Source organism: Petaurus breviceps, unplaced genomic scaffold (genome assembly GCF_028583685.1).
Source record: "Petaurus breviceps papuanus isolate PSGF00001 unplaced genomic scaffold, PetGlider_PUasm1.0 90617, whole genome shotgun sequence".
Lineage (NCBI taxonomy): Eukaryota > Metazoa > Chordata > Mammalia > Diprotodontia > Petauridae > Petaurus > Petaurus breviceps.
In genome coordinates this window covers 2,464,047-2,476,629 of record NW_027187287.1, presented here as the reverse complement: position 1 = coordinate 2,476,629, position 12,583 = coordinate 2,464,047, and positions in this window count along the sequence as shown.

The following is a 12,583-nucleotide window of genomic DNA, read 5'->3' as shown; positions in this document are numbered from 1 at the left end:
AGCTGGGGTTCAGAATGGGAGGAGCTCCAGAAGCTCACTGAGTCAAGGGGTTTTGTGTGAGCATGGGGAGGGGAGTCTCTCTCCCACAGCTGCACAGCGGTACGTGGGCAGGAGCCACTCAAGCAGATCCCAGGGCTAATTGGAGGAAATGGAAGGACAGGAGGCCTCTCAGGGAAAGCAAATAGAATTACTCACCCATGAATGGGGCCCTCGATGGGAAGTGGATGGAGTCGCTCATCCACCCCAAATGGTATTGCCTCTCCCTGATGTACACTGCCCTCCCTCAGGACACAAACCACCCCTAGACCTAGGCAAAGAATAAATCCTCCTTAGGGTCCATTCCCATCCTAAATCCCTGCCCTCCCACCGGCTCACACTCAAAGCCACACCCCACCCCAATTCTTTTTGTTATTCTAAAATCTTATATCCTCCTCCTCCAGATATCTTCACACTCTTGAGACCCAGCATTCATCATTCTTCATCTTCTTTTATAGACCCCTACACTCTACCTTGTCCTTGCCCAAAGACCCCTAAATCCCTCTTGTTCTCCCTCCTCCTTCTCCTTTCCCAACTTGACTATCCAACCCCAACTCTGAGCCCTTTTTCTCTCCAGATTCCACTCCCCTTTCACTCCAACCTCAACAAAGCCTTCTCTTCTCATCTTCCTCATTGTTTACCCATCTCTATTGTTTTTATTTCCCAGAGTTGTTTTATGAGATCAATAGGGCCCTTCCCTGCTACTGGGACCCAGAGCTATCACTAGGCTTGGGCAACCTGGAGTTTTGTCTCAGGCCACCAAACTTAGAGGGTACTAAAAATATTTTTAGGGGCAGCTAGGTGGCGCAGTGAATAGAGCACTGACCCTGGAGTCAGGAGGACCTGAGTGCAAATCCTATCTCAGACAGACACTTAACACAAAACTAGCCATGTGACCTTGGGCAAGTCACTTAACCCCAATTGCCCACTTTCCCCTCTCCAAAAGCAAAAAATTATATATATATATATATATATATATATATATATATATATTTCTAGTCTTTCAGCAGAAAAAGCAATAGGACTTACCACCTAGTTAGCAGAAAGAAATTGGATAAATACTAAAAATACCAGATGGCTGCTTCTCTAGTACAACTGAGATCCTACCTGAGACTACTAGGTGGACAATTTCCCAATGGGCCTAGCCATGGGTTTCCATCTGTCCTTGGTGGGGGTGACTTGAAATACTTTTTACTCCCCATTTGCTGGGCAATTTGTACTTCCCCAGGAGCTAAGAAATTGCTAGTTACAGGTCTGCTCAGACTCCCTTTTCTGCTTTTCAGGAGCCCTTCAGGATGGCTGAGGGAACTAGGCAGAAACTAACTCCATCAAACCCAGGAGAGAAAGAAGATCCCCTAAGAAGCCAGCTTTGAGGAGGGATTTGGAAGAGGAGAAAGGTCTACCTGAATAGACTTGGGAGTGTACTTCCAAAGAGGAGGGAAACCTGGGGGACTGGAACTCAGGTTGAAAGATAAGAGAGAGGGGTCAAAATATCAGGTGAGGATAGAAAGAAAAAAATGGGAGTTCTGTGTTTGGAGTCAGTGGACTTGGGTTTAAAAGCTGGTTCTGTCACCAACTCAGTGCTATCATCGTGGCCTTGATAAATCATTTAATCTCTGTGGCTCTCAGTTTCCTTATTTTTTAAATCAGGGGTTGCATTAGACCACTTAACCTCTAAACCCTATGATCCTAAAGGGATGAATAAAGCAAAGAGGAAATCTTGAAAAGCCAGTCCTCTCTTTATTGTCCTGGGAAGGAATGCTCTGCACAATAAAGTGATTAGGCCAGAGAACTCCCAGAACCTCTGTATTGCCTCATAATGTTCATCCTAGGAGAGTGAGGCAGTTTTGAGGTGAATAGGGCACCTAAAGGTTCCAGAGGAGCTGAACTTCCCTAGGTTCACCTCCCTATTGGTTCTTTCCTCTCCTCCCATCTGTCATTCTCCACGGTGAAGTCCAGTATAGGCCTCCAGGCCTCCTAGGATTAGGGTGCAGACTGCCCCTACCAGGAAATGCAGATTTGCTCACCAGCTCTGATGTATCAGAGCTTTTGGGTTGGTTTGTTTTGGTTGTTGTTGTTCTTAAAGATGGGGACTGAAGGAGGCTTGTTATTTGATGCAGACTCTGAGAGAGTTCCCAGGATTAACAATCAATCAAGTATTTATTTAAGCATTTATTAAATGCTTACTATGTGTATTAAGTGCTAGACATAAAAATACTAACAAAAAGAAATACATGGCTAACAAGGTGGAGAAGGAGACACTTTCTCTGATCCTCCTGATCTCTGAAACCTCTCCAAAACACAAATTATGTGCAAGAGAGAAGGCACCGCTCTGACAAGGCTGCACACCAACCTATCAGCTTGCAGCAGAACTCACTTCTCCATTCTGCCCCCCTTCCTTGCACCACAGAAAACCCAAAGGCAGGAGCTTGCTCTGGTTGGGATTACAGTGCAACAACCCTGGGGCAGGATGCCAACATGTGTGGGAGTCTCCTCTAGGCCTGGAAAAAAGGGGGAATTGACAACCAGCTGTGCCCAGTTCTGTCCCCACAGAAGGCATTTGGAGCAGAGTCTGAGGTCAGTGAAATGAGAATTGCCCTGCATTGAAGGAGGCTGAGACAGCTTTGAGATCAGCCCCTGGGAAAACTGCCATCTGAAGGGAAGAAGTGAGAAGGTGAGAGGTAGAAGAAAATAAGGGAAAAAAACTGAAATGACCAAAGATCTCGGGAGGTAAAAAACTGAGTACAAGCAGATAGACAAACGGGAAAGATATTAACAACAGAAGAGAATATGATCTCCAAATTATCTAAATAAGTCCAGACATCTGTGAATGATATTTCAAGACAAAGGAAAATAAATCAACACCTGGCAGGGCAGAGGATCTTCTAGATTCCCAAGAAAACACAGAACCATTGCAGGGTGTTTAGGAATGGCTTAAGAGAGAAATTGGAATTGTGAAAGCTGCCTACACGGCAGAACAGAAAAAACTGAATCCACAATGCCAAACCCCACCAAAGATACAAAAGAAAGGACAATTGATGGAAATACAAATACATAGAAGTGTACACAATACACAGAATATAAACACACAGAAGAGAATCAAAAAGTAATAACATTAAAAGAAAACATGTTCCCTTTAAAACATACTGATGTCAGACAGGATGCAAAGGGATACCTTAGGGATCATAGGTCTCCTACAAGAGCACAAGAAGTGGGGGTAGCTAGATGGCACAGTGAATAGAGTACCCACCCTGCAGTCAAGAGGACCTGAGTTCAAATCCAATGTCAGACACTTAATACTTACTACCTATGTGACCTTGGGCAAGTCACTTAACCCCAATTACCTTGCCCTCCCCCTCCAAAAAAAAGACAAAATTTTTAAAAGAGTACAAGAAGTCAAAAAAGCTGAATACTGTTATGCAAGAAATAATACAAGAAAACTGCCCGAACTTTTCAACAGAGAAAACAAAGTGCCAATTGAAAGAATTCACAGATTTTCTCCAGAAATTTTTTTAAAAACCTCTATGTTGCAAGTAGTTGAATCAATCAATTCCAATGACAAGCAAATTCTCTAAGCAACAAGAAGACCTTCAAATACAAAGGAAAGTAATTCAAATGATATGAGACTATTCTATATCCATCTGAAACTGCAGCAGGGAAATGTAATAATGTGTCCCAAGGAGCAAAAGAGCTCAAGATGGAACCCAAAGTGACATATCCGGTAAACTGGAGTCTAATTATTGATGACAAAATATGGACATTCAATTTTTTTTAAAAAAAGAGGCATTTGAAGCATTCCTACAAAGAAAACCAGACCTGAGTAGACTGTTTGCTTTGCAAAAGCCCTAGACAACAGAAATACAAGAAAGGTAAACAAGTACAGCAAGGAAGGAACAGGTAATGGAATAAATTAAAGGGGGAAAAAACTAAAAAGGGAAAGACATATGAGGCTAACAAAAATAACACTAACAAAACCCTTTAGAGATTTCTTTCTAAAAGTATGCAAGTAGGGGCAGCTAGGTGGTGCAGTGAATAGAGCACTGGCCCTGGAGTCAGGAGGGCCTGAGTTCAAATCCAGCCTCAGACACAACACAAAAACTAGCCGTGTGACCTAGCAAGTCACTTAACCCCAATTGCCCTCCAAAAAAAAGGCAATAAATAAATAAAAGTATGCAAGTAGACCAGGGCAGAAGAGGAAATCAAACAGCAGAAGTAATGGTAGTGAAACAAGACTGAACCCTGTCTACAAATGAATCACATTATTTTTGTGTTTTTGTTTTGGGAAGTGGGACAGAATGTGATGGTGTATAAAAGGGGAGAGAAGAAAAAGAAGATGGAGGGGAATATGTGATATGCCCTAATCAAATCAAAAGTTAACAATGAATGGAAAATAACTCCTATAGTCTCTCAAAAGAAGAGATTCTACAGGAGAACAGATGAGGAAGCAAAGGGAAGGATTGAAACAGCAAGAAAAAAAATGGGGAAATCTCATTTCAGTGGTAGGAGGGGATCCCTCTGAAGACTGAGAAAGATATTTTATAATGGGAGTTGGGGACCTCACAATGGGTATAAACAGCAGGGATTTGGTGCTTAGAGAGTTCACTCATCCGGCCTCAGGGGAAGAGAAATTAGAATTCCCAGGGGACACCCAGAAGAAGAAGAGGACATGGACCCAGAAGAGAGATTTCATGGCAAATGGGAAAAAAATGATGATGGGAGAGGGCAAGGGATAGTAATAAACTGTATAATTAGGTACACAAGAAAATTCCTACCATAGGGCAGTACTTCTATCTATCACCTGCAGGAATTGGTATTTCTAAGATTAAGGCAAGACTTAACTACAAGGCAATAATAACATAGAAATTGTTTAGAACAGGCAATTCAAAATAAGTACCTTAGAAATTTTAATTCCTTGAGGAATACAGAGACTAAGGAGGAATAAAGGAGTACAAGGACTATGAATCAAAGAATATAATTCTAGAATAAACAGAAAGGGAATAGAAATAATGAAGAAAATGAGGGAAAGAAATTCTTTTTAGAAAAAGACAAAAATGAAATTTAAAACTAACAAGCAAATATGAAGAGGAGGAGAAGGAATTTTACTTGACTACTTAACTGAGAAGAAAAAGAAATTCTGAAAGAAAAAGAAATTAAGCAAAACTTCAAAGTTAGGAATTTTGTCCAATTGTTTAAGTCATGTCCAACTCTTCGGGATTCCATTTGGGGTTTTATTGGCAAAAATACTGAGTAGTTTGCCATTTCCTTCTCCAATTCATTTTATAGATGAAGAAACTGAGGCAAACAGAGTTAAGGGACTTACCCAGGTGACACAGCTAGTAAATGTCTGGGGTCAGATTTGAACTCAGGAAGTTCATATTTATGACCCTAAGCCCAACTCTCCATTTCACCACCTTAATGGATGACAAATGGGGGGAGGGGTTTGAAGGTGAGAGGAAGGGAACCTGTAGGAATAGGGTTGTCTTAGAACAGATTAAACTAAAATAACTGATGAGACAAAGAGCTATCTTTACAGAAGAAAAGGGGAAAAAATTCCTAATTCAGAAAAAAAGAATAATTTGATGATCACAACTTCATTATTTTATTTTTTGGAGGGGGGAAGGCTGGGCAATTGGGGTTAAGTGACTTGACCAAGGTCACACAGCTAGTAAGTGTTAAGTGTCTGAGGCTGAATTTGAACTCAGGTCCTCCTGACTCCAGGGCCAGTGCTCTATTCACTGTGCCACCTAGCCACCCCAGACTATCATAACTTTAAATGTGAATCAAATAAATAACCCCCCAAAAGTGAAAAAGAATGACATTCAGGAAAAGAAATCAAAACTCCACATTTTTTTGCTTATAAGAAACACATTTTAAAAATGAAGACATACATAGAATTAAAAAGAGGGGCCAGGGGTGGCTAGGTGGTGGGTGCAGTGAGTAAAGCGCCGGCCCTAGAGTCAGGAAGACCCAAATTTGGTTCCAGCCTTAGACACTTAATACCCACACCCACACACACACAAAAAAACTAGCCATGTAACCTTGGGCAAGTTACTTAACCCCAACTGCCCTTCAAAAGGCAAAAAATAAAATAACATAAAATAAAATGAGGGGCCAGAACAAAATTTATTATGCATCAAGTAAATCCAAAAAAGCAAGGGTTGCAAGCATATTATCAGACAAAACAAAAACAAAAGCTCACAACATAAAAAGAAATAAACATGGAAATTACATTATGCTGAAAGCTGCCATAAACAACAAACCAATATTGATGCATGTGCTCCAAATTCCTTGGAGTCTAAATTAATAAAGGTAAAATTAACTGAATTACAAGAAGACAGAGACAGTAATGCAATAGTGACAGGAGATTTTAATGTCCTTTTCTCAGTTTTGGATAAATCTAACAGAAAAATTAACAAAGGGGATAGTAAAGAACTAAACAAATTACTGGGGAAACTAGAGCTAAAAGACTTATGGCATCTTCTAAATGAGACTGCTAAAGAATATATGTCTACATACACACACACACACACACACACATACCGTGTTTCCCCGATAATAAGACCTAACCCGAAAATAAGCCCTATTGAGATTGCTACTGTAGTGAAGGTGATCCCCTGCGCTACACGCTACATTACAGTACCCTCTGTATGCACCGTCCCCCTCCCCATGAAACACACGCCGCGCTCCGAGCTGCATCCAATCAGAGCTGCAGCAGTGAGCGCATCATCCTGTTCTTTATTGAATTCATTATTGAATAAAGGTACATTTTTTTGTTCACATTTACCTGTTTATTAAAATTGCTGTCAATGTTCATTAAAATAAGCCCTCCCCTGAAAATAAGCCCTCTGATGTTTTTCTGTCCAAAAAAATTAATAAGACAGTGACTTATTATCGGGGAAACATGGTACATATGTAGATATATAGACATAGATATATTCCTCAGCACCACATAGAACTTTTTAAAAAATTGAGCACACAACTTCTGGGGCAGAGCCAAGATGGCGGAGTAGAAGCACGACCTTCCCGCGGCTCCAGCCTCCACCTTCCCCAATCCATGTAAAAAGGGGACTCTAAACAAACTTTGGAGCTGCAGAACCCACAAAATGACACAGAGAAGCTAACCTCCCGCTGAGGACAGCCTGGCAGGCAGGCAGGAATCGGCCAGCACAGCGCTCTGGGAGCTGAGCCCAGCACCACACCGAGGCTTTAGCCCCAGGGCGGGCCTGACCAGCCAGACTCCAGATTAGCAGCAGCTGAGGCCGTTTCCAGATTTATCAACACATAGATGCGAAGGACAAGGTGAGAGGCCAATGCAGTCTGGACTTTGGGACCAAGTAAGTGGGAGTGCATGGCTTTTACCCCCAGGGCGAGAGCCAGCACAGCCTGCCGGCGCCAAGTGGCAGCTTCAGCTCCTGGCCTGCAGAGTGTAGGGGGACCAAGCACCAGTCTGAGGGGTAATCGCTCTTGCTTTAACCTGCTTGGATCTGGATTGCAGTCTAGGGTGGAGGTCCTGGGGTGTGTGTCCAGCTTGCCAGAGCGTGTGGAGACCTCAGAGAGGGCACCCATCTAACACCTCCGGCAACTGAGAAAACCCCAGCGTTTGGGGCGAAAACTCCCCTGTCTGGTGGTAGAGTCCTACTATGGCAAAAAGCCCAAAAGTCAAATCATTGAGTGGCAAAATGAGCAGGCAAAGGAAACAAAGCAGACAGAAGATTCCAACATTACACTCCTATTTTGGGGACAAGAAGGAGCAAGGCATGGAACAGGAGGAAAACAGTGAAGTCAGAACTCCTGCACCAAAAGCTTCAAAGGAAAATACAAGCTGGTTACAGGCCATAGAGGACCTTAAGAAGCAGATAAGAGAAGTGGAGGAAAAATTGGGAAGAGAAATGAGAACAATGCAAGAAAATTATGAAATGAGAGTCAACAGCCTGACTGAAGAGAATAATACCTTAAAAAACAGACTGACTCAAATGGCAAAGGAGGCTCAAAAAGGCAATAAGGAGAAGAATGCCTTAAAAAGTAGAATTTGCCAAATGGAAAAAGAATCTCAAAAGCTCAATGGGGAGAATCATTGCTTCAGAATTAGATTGGAGCAAATGGAAGTTAATGACTTTATGAGAAATCAAGATGCTGTTAAACAGATCCAAACAAATGAATGAATAGAAGGCAATGTGAAATATCTCATGGGAAAAACCACTGACCTGGAAAATAGATCCAGGAGAGAGAATTTAAAAATTATTGGACTACCTGAAAGCCATGACCAAAGTAAGAACCTAGAAAGCATCCTCCAGGAAGTTCTCAAAGAAAACTGCCCTGACGTTTTAGTACCAGAGGGCAAAATAGAGGTTGAAAGAATCCACCGATCACCTCCTGAAAAAGATCCCAAAAAGAAAACTCCTAGGAATATTATAGCCAGGTTCCGGAATTCCCAGATTAAGGAGAGAATATTACAAGCAGCCAGGAAGAAACAATTTGAATATTGTGGAAACACAATCAGAATAACCAAGGATCTGGCAGCTTCTACACTGAGGGATCAAAGGGCTTGGAATGTGATATTCCAGAGGTCAAGGCAGCTGGGATTAAAACCAAGAGTCACCTACCCAGCAAAACTGAGTATCATGTTTCAGGGGAAAATATGGTCATTCAGTGGAATAGAAGACTTTCAAGCATTCTTGCTGAAAAAACCAGAGTTGAATAGAAAATTTGACATTCAGATACAAGAAGCAAGAGAAGCATGAGAAGGTAAACAGGGAAAATAAATCATAAGGAACTTATCAAAGCTGAACTATTAACATTCCTACATGGGAAAACAATAATTGTAACTTATGAAACTTTTCTCAGTTGTTGAAGGGATTAGAAATATATATACATATGTCTATATATGAGGGTATATGGGCATATGAATACATATGTGAATGTGTGTATATATGTTTACAGGTATACATAGATAGAGGGCACAGGACCAATTTAACAGGAAGGGATGATACCGGTACTTAAAAGGTGAAATTAAGAGGTGAGAGGAATATAATGAGAGGAGATGGGGAGAGACAGATTGGGGCAAACTATCTCATACAGAAAAGGCAAGGGAAAATGGTTACGATGGAGGGGAAGAATAGGAAGGCAAAAGGGAATGGGTCAACCTTATTCCCATTGAATCTGGCTTTGAGGAGGGAGTGAAATACACACTAAATAGGGGATCTCACCCTCCAGGAGAATAGGGGGGGAAGGGGATGAGAGGGAGGATGATGGAAGGGAGGGCAGGCTGGGGAGGGAAGTTGGAAGCACCCACTTTTGAAAAGGGACAGGATCAAAGTAGAGAATAGAACAAGTGGGAGGTGGAATAGGAGGGAGGGAAATATAGTCAGTCTTTTACAATATATCTACTATGTTATTGTTTTGCATTAGCCGCACATGTGCAACCTATACTGAACTGCTTGTCTTCCCAGTGGGGGTGGGTGGCAGGGGGGGAAGGGAATGAATCTGGAATTGAAAGTTTTAAAATCAAATATTCAAATATATATATATGTGTGTGTGTATATATGTATATATATATATATATATACTATTATTAATACCATCTAACATGTAATTAAGAAATAAGATATACAGGCACTGAGTCAGCCTGTCTCTGAAGGACAAGGCTGATAGATGAGATTGTCCAAATCCTCCAGAGAACATGCAGCTGGATCTTGGGAGGGACCCCACCCAATTAGGAGGCCTTACTTCTGTCTAGAGTGTCAACAGAATTTAATCTAGATGAATTCTAGCCCTAAAGCATTAAGTCTATGTCTTTGCATACCTCTATTACAGTTTAGGGTGACCCAACTCATGAAGAAGAAAATCAAACAGAGTGGTCTGGACAGAGATGGATTCTCCTCCCAGATTGCTAGGGGAGGCTGAGTCTCAAGAACAAACCCCATTCTCAGCAAGAGAAGCTGAAGACTTTTAGCTCACCTCATTTAAGTGCCTACTTCCTCATTCATCATTCTCCAATCAGGGTTGATTTCTTCTGTCAGGGGCAGTCTCTTTAAAAAATATATGTATTTATTTGTTTAAGGCATTCAGTGTCTCCATTAGGTGTCTTTGGCTATCAAGAGAAACCACTAGCCATCAATTCATTACTTATCAGCTAGCCTGATTAATAAATTGATTATTAATTACCCAGAAACTGTATCTCGGGCTTTTCATTCATCTCATTAGAAAGCTAAAAGGAATCTTAAAGGGCTTTGAGTCCATAGCCTGATTTTATCGGGGACATTGAAAGCCAGAAAAGTAAAGTGATTTGCCCTAGGTCTCACAGTTAGTGCCGGAGGTGAGATTCAGAACTGCCTTTTGCTGACAGCTATATACTGCTGGATAGGACTCTGTGTGAGCTAAATATAAAGCGTATTGAATTTGGAATCAGAAAACCAGAAGTTCCTATCCCATCTCTGCTTATCTCACTGAGTAACTTTGGAAGAATTCTTTAATCTGCATGGGCCTTAGTTTCCCTCTTTATAAAATGAAAGAGTTTAGTGAGATGATCTCTTAGGGTCTTTTCCAACTCTAAATATGAACATCCTATGGATTCTCCCCTATATTCCAAATCTGGCAGTGACAATAGCAATATCCCAAACCCAGCCTAGAGGCCTCCTGGCTAGGGTACCACCAAGCTAAAGCTGCAGACACCACGATTATTTATGGAAAGAAGGCCAGATGTTTGTTCTCTCCATATCTCTGATACGTCCATCCCAGGCATGAACTCACAGCTCTAAATCTCTGGCACTGGAGCTGCCGCTTCCCCCTGGCCTTCCAGTGCCTTTCACAGAGATCACATGCATAATGATCTATGGCCCCTAGCTCCCAGGCCACAACCTCAGCAGAGCCTTTCTTGAGGGACTGAGTCTTGGCTTGGGGAGGGAAATGAATGAAATGGGGGTGATGACCCTATGATCCACCCCTCCCACCCTCCCCGCTCCGCCCCTCAACATACCCAGGACCAACCATCCATCACTACAGGAACACTGCTGCCTCACAGGTTTGGCAAAGGTGTTGCATAAATTCTCCTTCATGCAGGCTGAGTTCTCTGGGATTTATGCTTCCTGCCCAGAGCACAGTGCTGAGAGCACATCCACCTCCTGACCCACCACCATCCCCCATCTTCCTCCCAAGGTCCCAGGTTTTCCTTTCCCTCCCCTCTATGCAGGCTCCTTTGCTGCATTCTAGTCCACTGTCCTCCTCTTTTCTCCCCACCCCGCTCCCTGCCTCTCCTCCTCCATCCATGTCTTTCAGCTGAGGTTCCAGAAGAACAGAGCAGCAGCCTTCAGAGCTTTGAGCCTGGCCTGGGCTGGGGCTGGTCTCCCCCACTCAACAATGATAACTTTATGGCAAGGCTCTTTGGCTGGACTACATTAATTTCATGTGCCCCATGCTTCTTGGGAACCCGGCTGGTCACATCCCTGGCACCAATCAAGTAATCTTCAAGGCACCAAACTGTCTTTCCCTCCCCTCCAGAGCTAGAAATGACCTTATAGATCATGAATCCAGACACCATTTTTTTTTTTCAGATAAGGAAAGTGAGGCTTTAGAACAATGACTGGCCAGGCTCCATTCTCTTCTCTGCCCTCACAGAATCATAGCATGTCAGAGCTGGAAGGAACCTGAGATATCATCTTGTCCCATCCCAGAGGCCCAGAGAGAAAATTTTCCCAAGGTCACACAAGAACTTAAAGTCAGATCTTCTGATTCAGAGCCCAGTGTTATTGATACACCTTTGCCACTATTCTGAGATCAGAGGCTAGTCTGATGTCTGTGACTCATGCCTCTGTTTCCCTTCTGTGTCCCTTGAAGTCTATCACCATATAGAAAAAGTATAGAATACAGAAAGAGAGAGCTGCTTGCATGCAGCACAAGTATCCCAGATCAGTGAGGACAGTGAGTGTGACCTTGTGTGCATATGGGCAGAATAACAGGGAAGTAGTAGTACCTGTGTATGCATATGGGAATTGTGTGGTGGAGCAGGTAATATTGCACAGGCAGGACGGTGTCACATTGCCTTGGGCATTTGGTAGCTATGCAACTGGACAAGTTAATAAATGTCTCTGTGCCTCATTTTCCTCATTTGTAAAAAGGCATTTGGTAGCTATGCAACTGGACAAGTTAATAAATGTCTCTATGCCTCAGTTTCCTCATTTGTAAAAAGGGGATAATGATGGCACTTACCTCACAGAATTATTGTGAGGATCTAGCGAGCTGACTTGTAAAGCGTTTTGCAAATCTAAAAGTGCTATGTAAATGCTAGCTATTATTATCGTATATCATCTTGGTTATGGTGTGTTGTGTGGTACATAGATCTGTAGAGAGTCATTTTGTGTGACTGGTTTTATGTGGAGTGTGGACTCCCTGATACAGTAGGAGCTCTTTCCAAATGTTTTTCTTTCTATAATCTCTTAGCAATTCCTCCTTGCCCAGCTCTGCCCTCTTCCAATGACTTCCTTTGTGGGCAGAACTGGGGCAAGGGAGGAATTGCTAAGAGATTATAGAAAGAAAAACATTTGGAAAGAGC